The sequence below is a fragment of the Pleurodeles waltl genome, chromosome 1_1, assembly GCF_031143425.1.
Source record: "Pleurodeles waltl isolate 20211129_DDA chromosome 1_1, aPleWal1.hap1.20221129, whole genome shotgun sequence".
NCBI classification, from domain to species: Eukaryota; Metazoa; Chordata; class Amphibia; order Caudata; family Salamandridae; genus Pleurodeles; species Pleurodeles waltl.
This window is the reverse complement of record NC_090436.1, coordinates 760,822,141-760,842,749: the sequence shown is the minus strand read 5'-3', so window position 1 is coordinate 760,842,749 and position 20,609 is coordinate 760,822,141. Positions and strand designations below refer to the sequence as shown.

At 43.0% G+C, this 20,609-nt stretch overlaps 1 protein-coding gene across 3 annotated transcripts in view; it reads right to left on the bottom strand.

Annotated features, from left to right (window-relative positions):
* CNTNAP4 (contactin associated protein family member 4) overlaps positions 1-20,609 on the bottom strand; it is a 2,124,586-nt gene that overhangs the window by 1,700,094 nt on the left and 403,883 nt on the right. The window lies entirely within an intron of this gene.

The following is a 20,609-nucleotide window of genomic DNA, read 5'->3' as shown; positions in this document are numbered from 1 at the left end:
TTACATTAATCCAACCACCGCCATGTATAGAAGATAGATGGAGGCAGTGCTGCACAATACATACTGCTCTCGGTGCTATGCCTCGCCATGGTGCAAGCATAATATACCCACTGGGCAGAGCTGAGCTCGCCGCAGCGACCTTTCACCACACAACCCTGTTTGTCAGAGGTAACTTCTGCAATGACCTATAGATGAGAAGTGCAAGATGCATTCATGAGAGAATAATTCATTCAAAGAGAAAACTGCAGCAGCACCTGGATGAGCTGTGCTGTTTAAAGCAGTATGGAATATGAGGCGTGCTCCACTGTCCTTGCAGATGGGCTTCTGGGCAGTGCACTCCACACTAAGCATCCGAGGAAGGAGTACAACTGGAGAGTTGCACTCATATGCCAAAATTACTTGACAACTGGAAATTCAGATGGGGGACTGCAGGAAGAGCTTGTGTTCCTTTCAGAACCATGTGTGAGTTTGTGGAGGGGGTGGGAATAAAGATGCCCTCACAGCACGGATCTGGCTGAGATGCCCATGGTACTGACTATGTCTACCTGTACTGCCTGACTGGCTAGGACATACAGGGCACTGCTTGAGTTGCCTACCTAACTAGGATATCCAGACTGCTGCTCTCACTGCCCGCTCTACAAAGATAGCTGCACCACACTGAAGCAGTATTGAGACATGCACGGACTGCCAACCCAACACACATGACTGAGCTGACCGTGGATTGGAAGAAGGTCACAGTGGGATATCCATTCTACTGGTCACTGAGGCATGCCCAAGCACACATATCTGAGACATCCACATGGCACAGATTTGCTTGGCTATCCATGGCACATACATCTGACTGTTATGTGCACCTGGCTGAGGTATTCATGGTGCTACTGCCGACCTGGGTCTTTCTTAGGGATAGAGAACTGGGTGTGTGGTCCACGGAGCTCCACATTTTTGGCAGAAGGTGTGCAGATCTGTGCCAGAATTATGATAATACCGCAACATGCACAAAACCGGGGCTTTCATTAACATCTGACCAGGGGAGCCTTGCATCATGAAAAGCTTTTCTTTATCTTGAACTAAACCAACCACAGGAAATTCTAGCATATGACCTTTCATGTCCATAAAAAATGTATTCAATGTTCGTTTCAAATGTAAATAAGGGGTAACGCCAGACCCATACAGCATTCTTCTGACATGTGATATTGATAACCCCCAAGTATGCCTGTGTGTTTTTGTGGCAGCCCCTCAATCAAACAGGATTATGGGTTAATGCATTGAATCAAACATTTATTTACAACATTCAATTTTCTGCTTTTTTCTTAGCCTGCATTTTAGAAAACATGTTCAAAAGTTATGCAACACATAAAAGCATATATTTGAATCAACCATAAATCAGGCAAGAAACAACTTTCTGATGTGTGAAATATTTAGTCATGGTTGGTACTCACATTTGCCATACCAGTGAAAATTAATCTAGAACAAGTGTAGTGACAAAAGTACAATCCTCCATATTATTTATTCAAGTGCAAACCTTGCATCCTGTTATAGCCACAGTACAACATAAAGAGAAAACAATTCTAAATGTCTCTTTACCAAGAACAATAGCACAATTACTTTTAGGATGAAAATAACTAGGTTAGTACTTCCACCCGGGGACAGCATTTAAAACAAGCATGGGAGACTGCTCTAGTTTTGTTTTGTTTTTTATTAACAGCGAAATTCATGAATGTTCACGAATGTTGTCGTAAATTTTAAAAAAATGCCTTTTGGACCTGGTAGGGTCCAAAGCTAGGGGTTGTGGTCTCCCTGTCCTGCCCCCTTTTCTTTTTTCTTACCTGAGTCCCAAAATGGCTGCCAACACTTCATTGTTGAAATGTTGGCAGCCATTCAGATCTCTTCACAAGATAGGGAGCATTTGTGAAGTTGTCGCGACCCTAGATATATCAATTTGGATTTTGTTTAATTTCTATAAAGGGCTCAGCAAACCCTCCTGATCTTGTGCTGAGATCTAATTGGCTGGCAACACTTCAACCAGGAAGATTTGTCATCCATGTTGGGACTCGGCTTCAGCAGAGTCCCAAAAAGAGATGTAAAAAAATTAAAAGGGGCCAGGGTAGAGTCACCTTTATCCCTTAGCTCTGGTGTTGGGTCCCAGCAGAATGTGTTGTATATCTGGATGACTGGGTCCACAAGAGGCTAGTGAGAGTCCTACAAGAGCACAAATAAAAGATATAGCCCTGTAATTGGTTGAGAGACCCATTTTTTCCATGTGGGGGCCTCTTGTGGGAGCAAGAGGCTCCTGCAAATCCCAAGAGAATGAGTGCTCTGGTTGGTCGACTCTTAGAGGATTAGAAATTTGCAGGTGTTGTGGAAATTAAGTAAAAAAGCGATATGGGGAGCAGGAGAAATGTATCCTGTCCCCCTGTATTTGGACAAGAGGTCTCTAAGGCTCCTGTGAAGAAAATAAATACATATTGTTTTAAAAAATGTTGTGAACTCTTGGGACTCTCTCAGGATGCTGAATAGTGAAAAGGAGTAGATGAGTTGCCAAAAAACTCCATTAGGAGAAATGGATATTGTGCCCCTTATCTTTGGGAGGAGGTGTGTAAGATAGAAGTGATGTGAAGAACACAATGTTATTTTAGAAAAAATGTTACAGTCTTACAAGGCTGTCGCAGGATTGAAAAAAATAAAAAGGAGTTGGTATTCTTTGAATACGCTCTGTTGTAGACACTGTAGCACGGAGTGTAAGTGGAAATGGTCTTTACTAGAGTCCATTATTTACATCTATCAGCTTGAGAAGAGTTCTGATTAGAGAGTTAAGACTCTCCCTACACCCTATTTTGAACAGACGTTACACAATAGAGGAGTATCAATGAAAAATAATGTCCCTTTGCAAACCCTGCTATGGGAACTCATCGAATTACAGAGAGGTTTCATCAGATAGGTCAGTCCCTTCATATACTCTACTACACACACTTGTTATCCAGGATTGAACACTGAAAGGAGATGCCAGTCCTTCCCCACAGTCACTGAGATACACTTGTCATCTGAGAGAGAATTCTCAAAGGAGGGGCCATTTGATTCACGTACACTGCTATACACCCGTCATCTGAGAGAAAGTTCTTAGAGTAGGGGCCTGTCTCTCCATAAACCCTACTACACACTTCTGTTCTGCAAGAGACAATTATCAGTTTAAAGGCCAGTACCTCCTCCCACCCTACTATGAGCACTGTTTATCTAAGAGGTGTATCTCAGCAGAGAGGCCAGTTCCTTCCCACTACCCTACTATGCACACCCACCATCTAAGAGAGAGGTCTCACGTAAAAGGCTACTCCACCTCTACACCCTACTATGCACACCTGTAACCTGATGGAGAGGTCTTAGAGGAGAGGCCCATCTCTCCCCATACCCTACTGCACACACACACATCATCCAAGAGAAAGATCTGAGTGGAGGGGAAGTCCCTCCCCAAACCCCACTACACACTTTTATCTTCCAAGAGAGAGGTTTCAGCATAGAGGACAGACCCTCCCCACACCCTACTATGTACACTGTTGATCCAAGAGGTGAAAAGGCCAGTCATTTCCTACATCCTATTATGCACTCCTGTCACTCAAGAGGCCACTCCATGTCTCTGCACACCTGTAACTATGGTGAGATGTCTCAGTACAGAAACCAGTATCTCAACACACCCTACTTTTACTTTGCACACTCATCAGCCCAGAAACAAGTGTCAGTGGAGGGGGTAGTCTCTCCCCTTATCGTACTACGCACACTCATCATCCAACAGGAAGGTCTTGGAGGTGAGCACAGTCCCATCACACATCCTGCTATGCACACCCATCATCTGAGAGAGAGATTTCAAAGGAGAGGCGAGTCACTCTACACACCCCTACTACACAAGAGTAATGAAATACCTTAACAATAGACTTACATGGTCAAAAGTGATAAAATACATAACTGCAAAAACAGATAGCACTGTTCTTTCTAAATTATAATTACCTCTTTATTGTAAAAACACAAACAAAGCCCTTGAAAAGTCTGCCATTAGGTTATTAATGGCCCTTCTGGCTACCAATGCTGCTCTCTCTTTGCGAGAGCAATATTTTGATCTGTTTCCCTACCGGAATCATTGCGGGCAGGGAAATTGATCAAAAGTCTGCTCCCAGTCAGTGGCAGCATTTTCACAGCTCCCATCGGCAGAGTGAAGGTTTTGAGCTTGCTACCGCATGGCGAGAGATTTAAAGATATCCTGCCAAGTGGGAGTAAACACAGGTTTCCCTGTCCATGCCAGTGCTGGGAGGAAAACCACTATGTTTCAGGGGTGGGCTGGCCCCATTGGATGGGGTCCCAAGGGCCATTAATGACCCAGGGAGGAGGGCAGTGCAGCACCTCTCCCTTTTTAAAAGTTCAGTGTACCCAGGGGATAGGGTCCCTGGAGCCTTTAAAAACGTGGGGAGTCGGGCAGCCTGGTGTCAATCTGCTTAAAAAATATGCCAGGGTCACCTCCTAGGGGCTAAGAACTAATTCAATGTGGGGGCACCAAGCCTCTCTGCAGCCCTGCAGACCACCACCTCGCCAGAGCTACGAACTAAGGAAATGCGGGGGGCACCTGTCCCCCCACAGCCCCAGGGACTGCCACCTCTAATGAAATGTCAGGCCCCACCCAGCCCAGCCACAGCCCCTAGTACCACCACCTCCCCTGAATGAAGAACAAATTAAATGCGGGGTGTCTGGCCCCTCTGCAGCCCTGGGCACCGCCACCTCCCCGGGGCTAAAAACTCCCAGCTCCAGGGACCACTACCTCCCCTGGGTAAGAACTAATTAAATGCACGTTGGCTGTCCAGCCCCCACAGCCCCGGGGACTGTCACCTCTAGGTGTTAGCCCCGGAGAGGTGGTATCTCCAGTGCTGTGTGGGGGTGACCTCCCACATCCCCGGGGATGACCACCTCCCTGAGGCTAACAACTATTTCAATTTAATATAAGATAGGTGTCCATTTCGGCCCCGTGGCCCTGGCGACCATCACCTACCCGAGGTTAACTGAAACATTGGAGGGGCACCCTTGTGGAGCCAGAAATGGACCTGGAGACCGTCACTCCTCCAGGTGAGCTCCTGCTATGTCCTACTGTGCCCACCCCAAGACATAGCTGTTTGCTCTGACTTGGTGGGAGGTTGGACAGCACCCACAAAGTCAGAGCAAGCACTCCACTTTCTGCAAGTGAGAGCTGTTAAAAAACTCTCACATGCAGAAGCGGAGTTTTCATATGTGTCCCTGCACACAAAGATATGTGCAGGGAAACAGATGAAAACATTGCTCTGGCAAGCAGGGAGCTGCTATTTAACCCCTTTGCTGCCAGACCTTTTCCCCTCAGGTGCAGAGCCTTTTTTAGCTGTTTGGGGTAGTTCACCCTTAGGCCCTCATAACCTTTTGTCAACACGAGCTATCCACGCCAAACTTGTATCCTTTTTTCAACATCCTAGGAATTCTAAAGGTACCCAGAATATGTGGGTTCCCCTGGAGGAGACCAAGAAATTAGCCAAATGGGAAAAAAGTGCTGCAGAAGAAAGCATGTGTTTTTTCCCTGAAATTGGCATTACCAAAGGGTTTGTGGTGCTAAAATCACCATCTGCCCAGATTTCAGTAACAGGCAGACTTGAATCTGAAAACCACATTTTCAACACAATTGTGGCATTTCACTGGGACATCCCTTATTTTTACTTTTTTTCTGTGCTTTCAGCCTCCTTCTAGTTAGTGACAGAAATGGGTGTGAAATCAATGCTGCAACCCAGACAGCTAAACATTTCTGAAAAGTAGATAACATTTGGAATTCAGCAAGGGGTCATTTGTGTAGATCCTTTAAGGTTTTCCTACAGAAAGTAACAGCTGAAATAAAACAATATTGAAATTGTTTTGAAAAAGAAAACAGCCATTTCTGTCCACGTCTTCTTCTGTAACTTTTTCCAGGTTTGGCAGATTTTTAAAAGCAATGTACCATTACTTCTGCTGGACTCTTTTGGGTCCGAGGATATATAGGACTTGTACATTCATCAAGAACCCTGGGTACCCAGAACCAATAAATTGAGCTGCACCTTTCAATGGGTTCTCTTTACATACCGGGTATAGTGCAATTCATTTGGTGAAATATAAAGAGTGAAAAATAGGTATCAAGGAAACATTTGTGTTTCCAAAATGGGCACTAGATGAGGTGTTGGGTCCCTATACTAGCATGTGAATTACAGAGCATTTCTCAAGTAGACTTCTTTTTTACACACTGTCTTACATTTGGAAGGAAAAAAAGTAGAGAAAGACAAGGGACAATAACACTTCTTCTATTCTGTGTTCCCCCAAATCACTTACTAAAAATGGTACCTCACTTCTGTGGGTAGGCGTAGTGCCTGAGACAGGAAACGCAACATGGACACATCACATTTTTACATTTTATGGATTCCTGCGGGTTCCAGAAGGTTCCATCACAAGAATGTAGGGAAAATGCATGACTTCAAGCAAAGTTGGAGGTTAGCAGGGCATTGTGGGTAAGAAAATGGTGTGGGTTGCATGTGAAGCACACCACCCTGAACCCACCCAGATGTTTAGTTTAGTGTCTAGGTGTTTAGTGTCTAGGTCTGGTAGATTTTTCTAGGCAGCAGCGTCCCAAAGTCCCAAAAGTAAAGCTGCTCACCATTCTAAGTGGGATGATATTGAGAGTTAGACAAGCTCTCTTGGCCCAAATGTAAAATCAAAACCCAAAATAATAAAATGTCCTCTTGCTTGCCATTGGGATAAGATCCTTTAGTTTGCAGGGGGGGGCTGAAAGACTGCTACCCCCTTCAGTTGGGGTGGGGGCATAACCATGCCCATACTGGTTGGCAACCCCCACCCCATCTATTTTTTTTTTAATTATTTAATCTCTGGCATCCAGTAGGCTTTCTGCCACCCCGGGAGTGGATCAGGGGTAATTACCCCATTTGCACACTCGTGGGCAGAACAACTTTGTCCCCATTTATCTAGAGTGGGGTATGGCCACACTCCCACCCTCTTTTTTAAAACAAAATCATCCCTGGTGTCTAGTGGGCTTTCTGCCTCCCTTGGGGGGATATTGGCCTTACAAAAATAGGCCGATCTGCCCTCAGGGGGGCAGAAATTGCCATCAACAAGGTGTCCACATGGGGAGTGACCCTTGCCCAAGGGGCAGTCCCCTCATACAAAACACACACACCCACACCGATCCCTGGTGCCTAAGTGGTTTCTGCCCCCCAAAATAGGCCAATCTGCCCCCAAAGGGGGCAGAAATGGTCCACAGTAATGTGCCCCCATGGGGAGTGACCCTTGCCTAAGGGGCCAGCACACACAATCCTTAGTGCCTAAGTGGTTTCTGAAGGGCCTAATAAAAATAGGACGATGCCAAAGGTAATGTGCCTCATGGAGAGTGACCCTTGCCCAAGGTGCAGCCTCCCCAATCAAAACACACACACAACAATCCCTGGTGCCTAAGTAGTTTCTGTCCCCCTTGGGGCAGATGGGCCTTATGGAAATCGGCCGATCTACCCCACCCAAGGAGGGCAGAAATGGCCTAAAATATTATGCCCCCCATAGGGAACAGCCCTTGCCCAAGGGGCTGTTCCCCTTATGTAGGATATTTTTTTTAAATCCCTGGTGTCTAGTGGTTTCTGCTCCCCTTGGGGGCAGATTGGCGTAATAAAAGCAGGCCCATCTGCCCCCAAGGATGACAGAAATGGCCTAATATAATATGCACCTTGTTGAGTGACCCTTGCCTAAGGGGTTGCTCCGCTTATGTAAAATATTAAAAAAATAAAAATCCCTAGTGCTAGGGGGCAGATTGGTCTAATAAAAATAGGCTGATCTGCCCCCAGTGGGGACAGAAATGACCTAAAATAATATTGTCCCCCAGGGGAGCAACCCTTGCCTAGAGGCCGCTCCCCCCCGTAAAAATATAAAGAAAAAATTAGCCTGGTGCCTAGAGGTTTCTGCCACCCTTGGGGGCAGATCAGCCTAATTAAAATAGGCTGATCTGCCCCCAAGGGGGGCAGAAATGGCCTAGAAAAAAATGCCCCCCTTTGGGAGAGACCCTTACCCGAGGGGCCACTCCCCTCATGTATTTACCTAAAGTAAACAAAATCCCTAGTGTCTAGTGGGCATTCCTGCAGCAAGTTCGCTATGCAAGAGAATAGATACATATCAACATTTTCATGAAATTATCATTATTTCTTCCAATATCAATTCAATAGCTGACAAATAGCCTCAATAATGTGCATGAAAGTAAAGTGTTCAATGTGCCCACACCATTTCATTGAGGATTAATACATTTATCAATTTAATAATATGCACATCTTGAAACAAATCATTAAGTGATAAATTCACAAGAATATTGTCCTTGTTTTGTGCATGCGCAGTTTTCTCCGCATTCCTCAAGAGCTTTCTCGGATAACCTCTTGCTTCATAGAGGTTTTTGTTTTCCTCTGTGGTGAAGGCCAGATATCTGTATATTCCTATAATTTTGACTAAACATGTCGATTAAATGTATTGTCTCAAAGTAGCAAAAAGAAATGCAAGGCTCCAATTTGCATTGCTTTCGGGCTACTTTCCAGCACAAAAACATTTTGTGCTGGAAAGTAAATCCCAATTCAACACCTTGTGCCAGTTTGCATCAATTTTGTGAAGCAAACCCGGAACGAAATGTTAGTAAATCTGGACTCAAAGATATGTCATGTATTGAAAACAATAGGTCAACCTACAGAATGCTGTCGGTAGCGAAGATTAAACATATATGTGCCTAGGACTTTACAGGAGTCCTGAATGTTACTAAATCCTAAATATACACTACAGGCTTGAAAGCTTTAAAAAAAGGATCAGGTAAAAGTCAAGTGCTTGAAGACTGTGTGCTCTCTAATGGAAAACGCTGCATAAATCGGTAATAGTTTCCGTTTAAAAAGATATGTTTGTTTGGAGGGCAGAGATCTGTTTCTTTGGTATGCTGTCTGGAGGCCAATTAAGTGTATCCAGTACTGCCAAAAAATAGGATTTCCACTAGCTTGGAGATTCACATCAAAGCTCCAAGCCTCATCATTATTTATCTCTTGGCCTAGGATATGTCAAGGAGTGTATCCCTGAACAGTGATTGAAGATCCAGTACAAAGTACAAATAGTCCTCCGCACATACAGATTATGTGCACCAGTGGGCAACGTAATATGTTTTGTGTCAGTGCTTAGTGATGGGATTACGAGGGCTTCTCTGAAGGGGAAACTTGGGTGGGCAATAAAGCCCTTAAAATCATGCGTCTATGAAAATGAAAAATACATTTTGCAGTCCACTGGTGGATACACTGTTTTGGGTCACATTGAACCCAGACATAGCAAAAACAATTACACAAAATACATGTATATATTAAAGTTGATATTAAACTTGAGAAAATATTTAAAAGTACACTGTAAATGTAATGGTATGTGGAAATATTTTGGTCCAGTTACTTAAACATCGTGATATTTTCTTTGACAAAAATAGGATGGCAAGCTCCAACGCTCTATAGTTCACCTGTTTTGGCTTCTCAAATGAAAGATGCCATGCTTCAAAAGTATAACAAAGCGCCATCCTTATGGTTATAAATTAAAGAATAGAACAAATGGCAAGGGTCAGATAAGAAAAATAATACGTGCAATTACGCAAATGCGCCTTTCTGGCGCAGAGCCAGCCGAGTGTTTATTTTAGGCGTCTGCGATGGCTAAAGTGAATTAATTTTCAGAAACAAAAAGAGACAAAACTTTCCCCCTCATAAAAAAGTACTAAGTCAACGCTTACCATGAAACTTCCCTAAATGTTAAAAATCAGCCATCTCCGACCACAGTAACCACAAAAGCCAGCGACGCATTTCCCACAATGAATGCACCTTAGGTGCCGAAGTTTTCAAAATATGCCAGAGCTTCTTGCACACAAAAGTAACCCGTCCAGAAAGTAGGACAATCACCTCATATTTACTGTCAGCACATTTCTCAAAGGTTTATGTTTGATAGGTAATGTCATCAATGATATTACTCTGCGCCTAGACCCTCAATGTAGGTAGCCCAGTGTTTGTGACAGTTTTCTAACCTGTTAAAATCATACTCCTCTCGGTCGGAATCTATCGGTCTGAAAAATAACTTCAATTTAGGAGTTTGTCTCCAATACTGGGGACTAACAAGTACATTCTAGAGTGTTAAGCACCAAAGTTCGCATGACCCAGTAACTAGCAAGCATTTTTCCCTTGATAAATTTTAGCAGGCTTGACCTGGTGAAATTTATCAGGGAAAAACTGTTGGAGTGTGATATCATCAGCCAAATTAACCGCATCACTTATAGGTGAGGCCCTAGTTTTATAAAGAGCAGAAAAGACAATACAGAAACCTTTCTGTTGAATTCAATCTAATATGCACACCATGCCACCATCCTCCCCCAAAAGACTAACTACATTTCAAAATATGACACTGTCAATCTGTATGTCTGTCAGATAGGTCTCAGATAATAGAAATCCTGTTTCAAATTAGTACACATCTAGAATATTACAAAAGAGCTTTCTCTTTAACTGATGTGTAAAAAATGGAGACTGATTATAATGCCAGTCTAAAAAAATCTGACAGAAACATGTCAGTTTCACTATCACATCTGGAGTAGCTTAGTCTGAACAAGGCAGATGTCCAGCTAGTAAAAGACTGCTCATGATCAGACATCACATCTAGCATACACAGTGGCACCTTACCCACCACATAAACGGTGGCACATATATCAGCAGTCATGTTAGGTTAATGCACCATGAGGTTACTTTGTTGAAATTCCTCCATCCTACAAAAGCATTGATGGAATTTTCACCAATTCCCTCCAAAAAATACTCCTCCAGGAAATGTGACTTCTCCACTTGCCCATTTGTGTGACATTGAGTGAGAGGTGTTTTCTACCAGTGCCGTAGTTCACATATCAGTAATTCCGAAAGAGCCTAAACATGATTTAGTCACCATGGAGCACTGTTACAGAAAAAAACACATTTTCATCGCATGTACCTAATCCAGGAACTGTTCAATAATCTTGTTTCCTCTTGCTGAAACTTGGTACAATCTATGGCCCATTTCATGCTAAACACTTAAGTGAGGCATCAATTAACTGACTTCGGATGTGGCTTGTAATAAGTTCATTTTTTCAGAGGCCAAACTGTTACTTTTAAGGGGAGCCTAGGCAGTGCGCTCAGCTGTCTGCAAGACCTGCTGTATTCACTAAAAGGACTTTGATCCCACCTGCTCCTTACCATAGGCTGACTTCAGTGTGACTCTTCTTTGCTACCTTCACAAATCGGATACGTCACTTTCCTTCTTAGAAGGTCAGGCGCTGTTTGAGAGGATACATTCAAGCAAGTTATGGTCGAAAGCATAGGGTCCGGGTTCTACACTTAATGCCTGCAGCTGACATTTCCAATGTTTTAACCTCTTCCCTGCTAGGCCTTTCCCTCCCCTGTGCTAAGCCATTTTTTCACTACTTGGGGTAGTCTGCACTTAGGCTCCCCCATAACTTTTTGTCCACACACGGTATCCACGTCAAAATTGCGTCCTTTTCAGTGAATGAAATATATCAGCTCAGAACTTTGCTGCCCTAGGTGGTAGAACACTTCTTCAGGTGTGCGACAGGGCCAGCATTCAGTTATTTCTTTGACCTCTCTTAGCTAAGCCTTCTGTAGTGTAATATACTCTGTACAAAATGTATCACTTATAAGATGGTGCCTGTTATGAAGGAGACCCCTTGGTATGAGAGCAACAGTACACTCATTGCTCCCCTATGACTGATGTGCCAATAGCCATATATCATTGGGTAACTGTGTGGCCTGATTGATTTGCTTTGCATGTACTGGACGTATGGAAGCCTATGCTTCAAGCACTGCAAGTTTTTGGATCATGAAGTGGGGCAGTTTCCAATCATGTACACCTCACGTACAACATCGGTCTGTATGCGCATTATTCCCTATGCTCCAAGTAAGTACATTAAGATGTAGCAGCGCTTCATTCCTTGCATTTGAATTTTTTAAAATGGGTACGTTATTTGCACTGTTTATTTATAATATTCCACTCCAAACCAAAACATATGCGTAAAAGACATTGCCATTTATAACGCCAATATCGCTACCTCTAGCTGATGCAAGACCTATTGCATTTCAAATACCTGTTTACGTACTTGTAGTCAACATAGTAGACAAAGAAGAAACAGAAAAGGGACAATGGTTGGTAATGCACCTTTTGCGACTGCAGCGCTTCAGGTCCAGCAAGGCGCAGCCATGCACAAAATAGAACAAGCTATGGAGTTTATGCCTCGAGCATTGCAGAATGTTTTGGGGGAGTTGGCATGTAAAAATAAATGTATGGGTGCGGTTTGAACTTTACTTAAGCTCCCACACTGACCCCCCAGTGAATCGTTTTTGATTAAAACTATTTTTTTGTGATTTTTTTGTTTTGTTTGAAATGCACCGTTTTTGGATAAAGCATGGAATTTAGTCAATGCTGCTCATCCATACACAGCCATGGGAGTAGAACTGTCTGAGGTTTCAGTGTTGAGGTGAGTGGGCGAGGCTGGAGGGGACAGTATACTGGTTGCTGCCTGCATGCATGTGTTGGGTCCTGTTATGTTGCAGCAGTGTTTCCTAATGTGTCATGCAAGGCGAAAATATGAATTTCACACTTGCATTCTATTCTATGTCTCGGGATCTGCATAACTTCTTGGAATCTCTTTGAATTTGTAGGTTACTCCACGGAATTCCACGGAGTAAATCTTTGTGAGATCCAGCCACCCCTAAGTTGAATGCATTTTTAGATCAAATATTTGTAGTGACCCAGTAACCCTCTTTGCATATTGTTGCACTAGCAGCACTGTGCAATTATCAATGCAAGCCTGAATTTTAGGCCATTTTAACTTGCAATGTTTTTACTGAATGCCTCCCACTGAGAGATCTATTTTAGCGGTCGGCATGGCACTTGAAGCATTTAAGAAAGGAGTAGACTGAACCTTTTGAAAATGGATTGGTTTACTTTAGCCTGGCAAGGTATTATATGTTTGGGCCTGGTTCTTTTTTATCCAATGAGGTCAATGTTATGGTGGTAATGATTTATCAATAATTGAGCATATAAATCTGTCTCTCGCTGTGGTTCTCTTCCCTTGGGCATTGTGTGCCCTATTTGTTAAGTAATGAAACAACTACTTATTCTAAGGAAGTATCTCAGTTTTTATCGCTTTTTGTACCGACTGATTGAAATTTGGTCTGCACAAATTATCAGTGGCTGAGGCTAGCAAAGAACTCCACCCATCCCATTCAACACCCTAAATATGTAGCACCAATGGGATACCTTACTAATGTCTGAAACTGGTCCAGAGTTGCTTGTGATTGACCTCAAAAGGGATGTCGACTGATAGTTTGGGTTTCATTGTTCCTTCTGGGCATGAATGGACTGGACTGTGGCCCATAGCAATTATCAGTGTTTCAGGCTGTGAAATAAACCCACTCAATGAGGCAGTGATAAAAGGAAGTTTCCAAGTCTTGCCACGAGCACCTTCCCTTCATCTTAAGTCTCCTGAAACCCAATATGTCTATAGCCCATCCAGTAAAACTCTTAGGTTTTAATACCTGGTGCTTCCAGGTCCCAATACAGTTGATCATTATTTGTCAATACATCTCTGTTCAAAATGGTTCATGTGCACATTCCTGCACAAAAACAAGCCTCAGGCTTTATCCTCTTTCTACATGTGCTGCAGAATGTAGAAAGTGGAAACAAGGAGAAATAAAAATATTTCTCCTTGTTATACTTCCCAGGGGGAGGCAAAGCTTTCTGATGCATTGTCAGGTCTACCAGTGCTGGTAAATCTATGGATGCTTCAGAATCCATGGGAAGATGCATGGGAACGTCCACTCTCCACCCACAGAAAGCCTCCCTGGGGCAGAGCAATGTGATTTGCCCTGTCTTGAATTACTCCAGATTTACCAATCACGTCAAGATATAGTAAATCTCATCTAGGTTTTGCGTTGCGCTTGCGTTAACTTGCCTGGCAAAAGGCAATGCAAAACTTTAATAAATATGGCCCCAATACACAATTTGCTTCAGTGCTCTCATCTGAAACACTAGATCCACATAAGCTCTCATCTTGTGTTTGTATCACACACTTTTACCTGTTACTTTTGCTCCTCTTACTACAAACTATTGACAAATTACCTACGGTACCACAATCTGTACACCTTTGGCCTATAGCTGGACTTCTTACTGTAGGCTAAATGGTCTGTGCTTCCATATCTGAAACAAGCTAATCGATTTTTATTATCCTTTTAACCCTTAGTACACCCGCATATGTTTTTCACCAAATCCTGTGATTTGTCATTTTTACTTTTGACCCTTCCTGTGATTGAATTGTTTCCACCACCATTTTTCTTTTTGCTACATTTAACCCTACAAATTGCCTCACTTTATTCCTTCTCTGTGCCATTAACTGCCTTGGCACATCTCCCTGTAAGTTCTGCTTTCTTTACTGTAGAATTAATGTCCTTCAAGGGTGACTCTCCATCCACCCTCAGCCTGACTTGAACCGTAGGCTTACTAGCATGCATCACAATCTGGATTTGGATCAGTTCTTCTTCTAAATTTCCAAATCAACATGTGTTTGCAGTTTTTTAACACTACAACATAGGGCCTTGTTTAGAGTTTAGCAGATGGGGTTACTCTGACCCAAATGTGACGGATATCCCGCCCGGCATATCACGACTCCATAATGTCCAATGGATATAGTAATATGGTGGATGGGATATCTGTCACATTGATGATGGATTAACCCATCCGCCAAACTCTAAGTCAGGCCCATATTCATAAATCGGTTCCTGTTTTACTTGTTTTGCACTGAAAACAATTATAATGGTCTATTAAACACACGTTTCAGGTGAAAAATATGCATCCAAATCCTCCAGTGCATTTAAGAAGACATCCTCTTGTACTGACTCCATGGGGTATTTTTTCCCTTTCTAATGTAAGTCATCAACCTATCTGGACCAGACAGTGTAGTATTATTTTCTTTTGTCTTTATGGAGAAAATTCTTCATATTCAAATGTTGAAATGTAATTAAAAAAAATATTATTTCTGTTCTTCCCACCTCATACTTACTTCATCATGCCTGAGCATAAATGGTTGTGAACAAATTTAGATTTTGAGTAGCACACATTGCTAATGTTATTTGAAGACCTACCAACAAGAACACAATAAGAAAGGGAATCCTTACAATACTTCCCTTTTTGTCTTTTCAAAGAACACAAGATAGCAGCAGTAGTTCTTTTATTTTTCTTCAAGAGTTCCTAAGAAGGTCCCTGGCAATTTAACCAAATTCATTAAGCACAGGTAAGTAACATCTTTGCAGAACTGAATGTGGGTGAGTAGTGTCTTGGCAAAACTAGCTGCAATGGCAATCCCAATGCAAAATAGCGGTTTTACATAAATCCAAAATGGCAGCACATATAACATGCCACTTCACATCAGATGTGTCACATTGCCCAACAGAACATGCCATTACACCTATACCTCTTGCCATGTCAGGACAATATGCTACTGTGAATGTGAACCCTAACAATAAATCCATGAGCTTCAGCATCGAGTCTGCACCTGCCGCTAAGGAAATCAGTGCTTGTGCTCGAGTCCAGTATCTTGCCATTAAATAGTTCGAGGCTATCCACACCCACACTCAAAATCCCAAAGGTAATAACCAGCTGGAAATGGCCCTTACTGCAGGGTCATCCATAGACCTTTTGCCTTTCTCCTCTTCTCTTTGCTGAATTTGTTTTTGTTGGCCTTAGGATTCTGTGTACTTTACCACTGCTAATCAGTGCAAAAATGCATGTGCTCTCTTCTTAAAACAAGGTAACACCGACTTATGTGCAATTGGCATATTCAATTTACTTATAAGTCCCTAGTAAAGTGCACTACATGTTCCCTGAGCCTGTAAATTAAATGATACTTTTGGGTCTGCTGCCCTGATTGTGCCATTCACTTCAGTAGCACTTCAAACATGCCTTAGGCCTGCCATTGCAGAGCCTGTGTGTGCAGTTCTAAAGTGCCATTTCAACATGGCAAGTTAATCCTCTTGCCAGGCCTAAACCTTCCTTTTTAATACATATAAGTCACCCCTAAGGTAGGCCCTGGATAGCCCAAAGACAAGGTGTACTGTATGTAAAAAGTAGGACATGTCCTGTTAAGATTTACATGTCGTAGTAGTGAAAAACTCTTAAATTGTTTTTTGACTACTGCATGGCTTATCTCTACCATAGGATAACATTTGCAGTACATTGTTCTAGTGTAATCTCCATTTGGGAAGGGATAAGACCCCAAGTTTGGTGTCTCTGGAATCACAATTTAAAATCACAATTTATGGTGAAGTTGGATTTTAAATTGTAATTCTGAAAATGCCACTTTTAGAAAGTTGGCATTTTCTTACTACAGATATTTGGTTCCTTCGGTCTGTCTCTGAATGCACATATGGGGTGGGTGACAGATGGGCTTTGTGCATTCCCTCTAAACAGCCACACACAAATGGAGCTCAGTTGAGACTGACGGACCAACCACTGCCTGATGCTGGATGGTAGGGAGGAGCTGATACTTACACCTAAATAGACTGTGTTCTGTCCCCACACAAATGGCTAAATACCCCTCTGTAGTGATTCTGGAGCCAGGGCAGAAAGGCTAAGGAGTCAGGTCACTTCAAAGGTCTCTTTTTGAAGTCTCCCCCACTTCAAAGGCAGAACTGGGTATAAGTACTAGATCTCAGACATAACCACCTCAGTACACTTCTGGACCTGTGGAGACTCTGCCAGGAAGGAGGACTGCCATGATGTTAAAAGGCTGTCACTCTGCTGGACTCCTGCTCTGGTGCCCTTCGACCTGCTGCCCTTCTTGCCTGGTAGTGATCAGGAATGAACCTGCATCTCTCCAACCCAGAACCTATGTGACGCAAATAGCTTGCTGTCTTGCCTCCTAACTTCTGAAGTCTCAGGGACATAAAGACTTTCAACTCATGTACCGCAGCATCTGGGCTCTGCCATCTGTGAGTCTTGCCCTGCTAAGTGATGCCAATCCAGTCATGGGCCCTTGGAAGTAGGTATAAAGTATTGTTTCACTGAAAGCAACATATTGCTGCATCTGCACATATCAAAACAGACACAGTGCCCCTGTTGCTTGGATAGAAACCAGTGCATCGGCCCTGTTACATGGATTGATGTCGACGCATAACATCTCCAGCGTGAATTGACCTCAGTGGATCACTTTCAGAACTGCAGCATCTTGAACTCAATGCATTGCCTCTGCTGTATGGAGAAAACCGATGCATCTTCCCTACTGTTTGGAAAGGACTGATGCATCACCTCCCTTTCAGGGATCAACACCGAAGCATAGCTTCAGTCTGCTCCCCGCATCTATAATGTCAATGCAACCAGGATACTTTTGTTCAGTGGGCCTCACTGGGTCCCTGTAGACAGCCTCCGCTCCACTGTGGTCGGCCTAACTTTTAACTTGGTCCTTACCCAGCATGACCAGACAGCCCTGGTTGGCGCTTTATGTTTTTAAGCACTACATTTTAGTTTATTTATTTAAGATTTCATATCTCAAGTTCAACTTTTTTTTTTTTTTTTGGTCTTTGTTTGCTCAGTTAATTTAGCTTTATATTTCTAACCTAGGTGAGGTATCTTTTTGTGTTATGTTTTTACTGTTGCACAAATACTTAACACATTGCCTTATAAGTAAGGCAGGACTGCTCTGAGGTAAGCTATCACGGGGTTAGCACAGTCTAACTTATGGTGTGTTTGTGGCTTACCCTGAATTGGTTTGTGGTTGCTGCTTAGACAGGGTGCATACCTCTACCAACCAGAAACACAATTTCTAACATAACTGGTGCCAGTTTTAAAGTCTAAATCATCTATATTTTCTTTGGATGCAAAACTCTGGAACTCACACATACATTGTTTCAACACACATGGTATTGCACAGAAGTCATAAAAAGATGACTCCACTGATAAGCATTTTGTGGGTCCATGTCCCTGGGCTAAGATCCTTGTCTCCAAATTCACTAGGTAAATCCACTCAAAAAGGCCATGGTAAAAAGAAATTTCCAAGTCTTGGCAACCCAGGTGACTGCAGCCTCCTCAGTGTACAAGCACCTGTTATCTGTCTGTTCCCTGCACGTTCTTGTGTTCTAGAAATCTCTGTGCAATCACCATTTTGCATTCTACTACTAAAGCAATACAAAACATAACAAAGGCTCATTCAAGGATTCCACCAACCAGACTTTTTGGTGTCTCATTATTGTACTGATAAGTCAAACAGAAATGTACTTTTCCAAACTATCTCATGTAGAGGTTAACCTTGTCTTTTAACCATTACTACTAAAAGTCAAACAAGCAGGCTTAGCAGTCTTGCTTGACGTTCTGACCCAAGAATAAAAGAGAAGCAGCTTTTCTCTCTGCTTAATAATTACCTACCTCAAAGACCAAATAAATCGATAAGCGGCTGCCGCTCTGCTTGACTACTTCTGCAATAACCTTAGTTGACATCTGCAAATCTCCTCTGACCAGCAATGTCCAATCCCTCTTGCTGGTAGGGTCGGACTGGCCTACAGGGCAATCAGGCAGTTCCTGGTGGGCTGGGCTGACAGGTTAGTGTGTGGGCTGGTTTATTGGCTGTTTGTGAGTCTGTTTTATGATCTTTTGGACTGGATGATACTGGTGAATTACTGGATATCTGCACAGACAACAAGCATTAATCAATGCAGTCTTCCATACCTTGCAAGACACTTACACAGTGTTTCTTTACCAGTTCAAACTGCACTAATTTGCCAACATTGGCCACTGTGTTAGCTATCTAATTCACTAATGGAGGACTCTTTGATTTTGGTGTCCAGGTCTATTTTCTGTCCCAGTCCAACCCTGCATCCTGGCTCATGTTTGAATTAAAACTTCTCGCTATATCATGCCTGTCTTTCTGCTATGAGGTGTGATGAAGGAGACACATCTATACAGTAGTAAAAATGGCCTCTCTCTCTGAAAAACCCAACTGCTGCCACTTTATGTCAATGGTTTACTCTGCTCTTTCTCTTAGAACTGCAATAACTTGAATTGCCATGCAAGGATGCTGCTCACACTAGAGACATCCTCTCTGGACTTCAGAATAGTGGTGGAAAATGAATAGGCACAGAGGGGAGAGGTGGTCTTACATTCTTGACAAAACTTGGGAACACTGAAAAGGACAATCTTAGAGTAGCAAGAGTAGGACCTTTAATTGCATAATAATGTAGACTAAAATAAGTGATACTGTGTTGGAGTTTCTGCAGGGTCATCCCCAAACGTTTTACCTTCCTCCTCCAACATTTTGCTGAATTTGTTTTTGCTGGCTTTAGGACTCTGTGCAACTTACCATTTCTAACCAGTGCTAAAGTACCTGTGCTCTCTGCTTAAAACATAGTAACACTGGCTTTTACATAGTTGGCATATTTAATGTATTCATAATTGGCTAGTAAAATGCACTACACAAGCGCAGGGCCTAGAAATTAAATGCTGCAAGTGGGCCTGCAGCACTAATTTTGCCATGCAATTTGGTAGCCCTTTTAACATGTCTCAGGCCTGCCATTGCAGAGGGTGTGCATGCAGTTTTAAACTTCCATTTCAACCTGGCAAGATAAACCTTGTGCCAGGCCTGGACCTTCCTTTTTGATACATATAAGTCACCTCTAGGGAAGGCCCTGGCAACACATGGAACAGGGTGCAATTTATTTAAAAAGCATGATTTGTACTTTTAAATTTCACATGCCCTGCTAATGAAAAGGCATATTTCTCCCATAGGATAACATTGTAGTTGCCTTATTACATTTTAAAGTGTAATTTCCAAATGGGAAGAGATAATCAGGACATGTTTGGTGTCTTTGGAATTCTAATTAATGGCAAAGTTGGATTTTAAATTACAATTCTGAAAGTTGACATTTTCTTCCCTTAGCCATTTGGTGCTAGCACCCTGCCCCTGGGTCACACGACGAGGTGTGGGTGACAGTTTGGCTTTGTGTATTGCTGCTAGTCAGCCACAAACAATTGGAACCTAGGTGTGCCTAGATGGGCCGTCACTGGAAGGCTGAGAGGGAGGACTTGAACATAGCCCTGCAGACACTTGAATTGGCTGTGTCTGGTCTCCACACAAAGGGCTGCATACCCTCCCCTATATTTAGCCTGCAGCCAAGGAAGGCAGAGCATCTGTGCACTTCAAAGGCATGTCTCTTGAAGCTTCCCCCACTTCGATGGCACAGCTGGATATAAAAGAAGAACCTCAGACATCAACTCTTCACTACACTTCTGGATCTGTGCATACTTTAAAAGAACCACTGTCCTGCTGTGCTGACATGCTACCCTCTTGCATGGGGAAGAAGAACAGGACTTGCAACTTCATCTTGAGCCCAGGACCCCAGAGAGACTCACAGGGCTAGTCTGCTGGCCTCCTGATCTGAGCCTCAGGGACACAAAAGACTCCCAAACAGCTCCCAGCCCCAGCTGCATTGGACTTTTGACACTCAAGTGGTGCCCCTTTG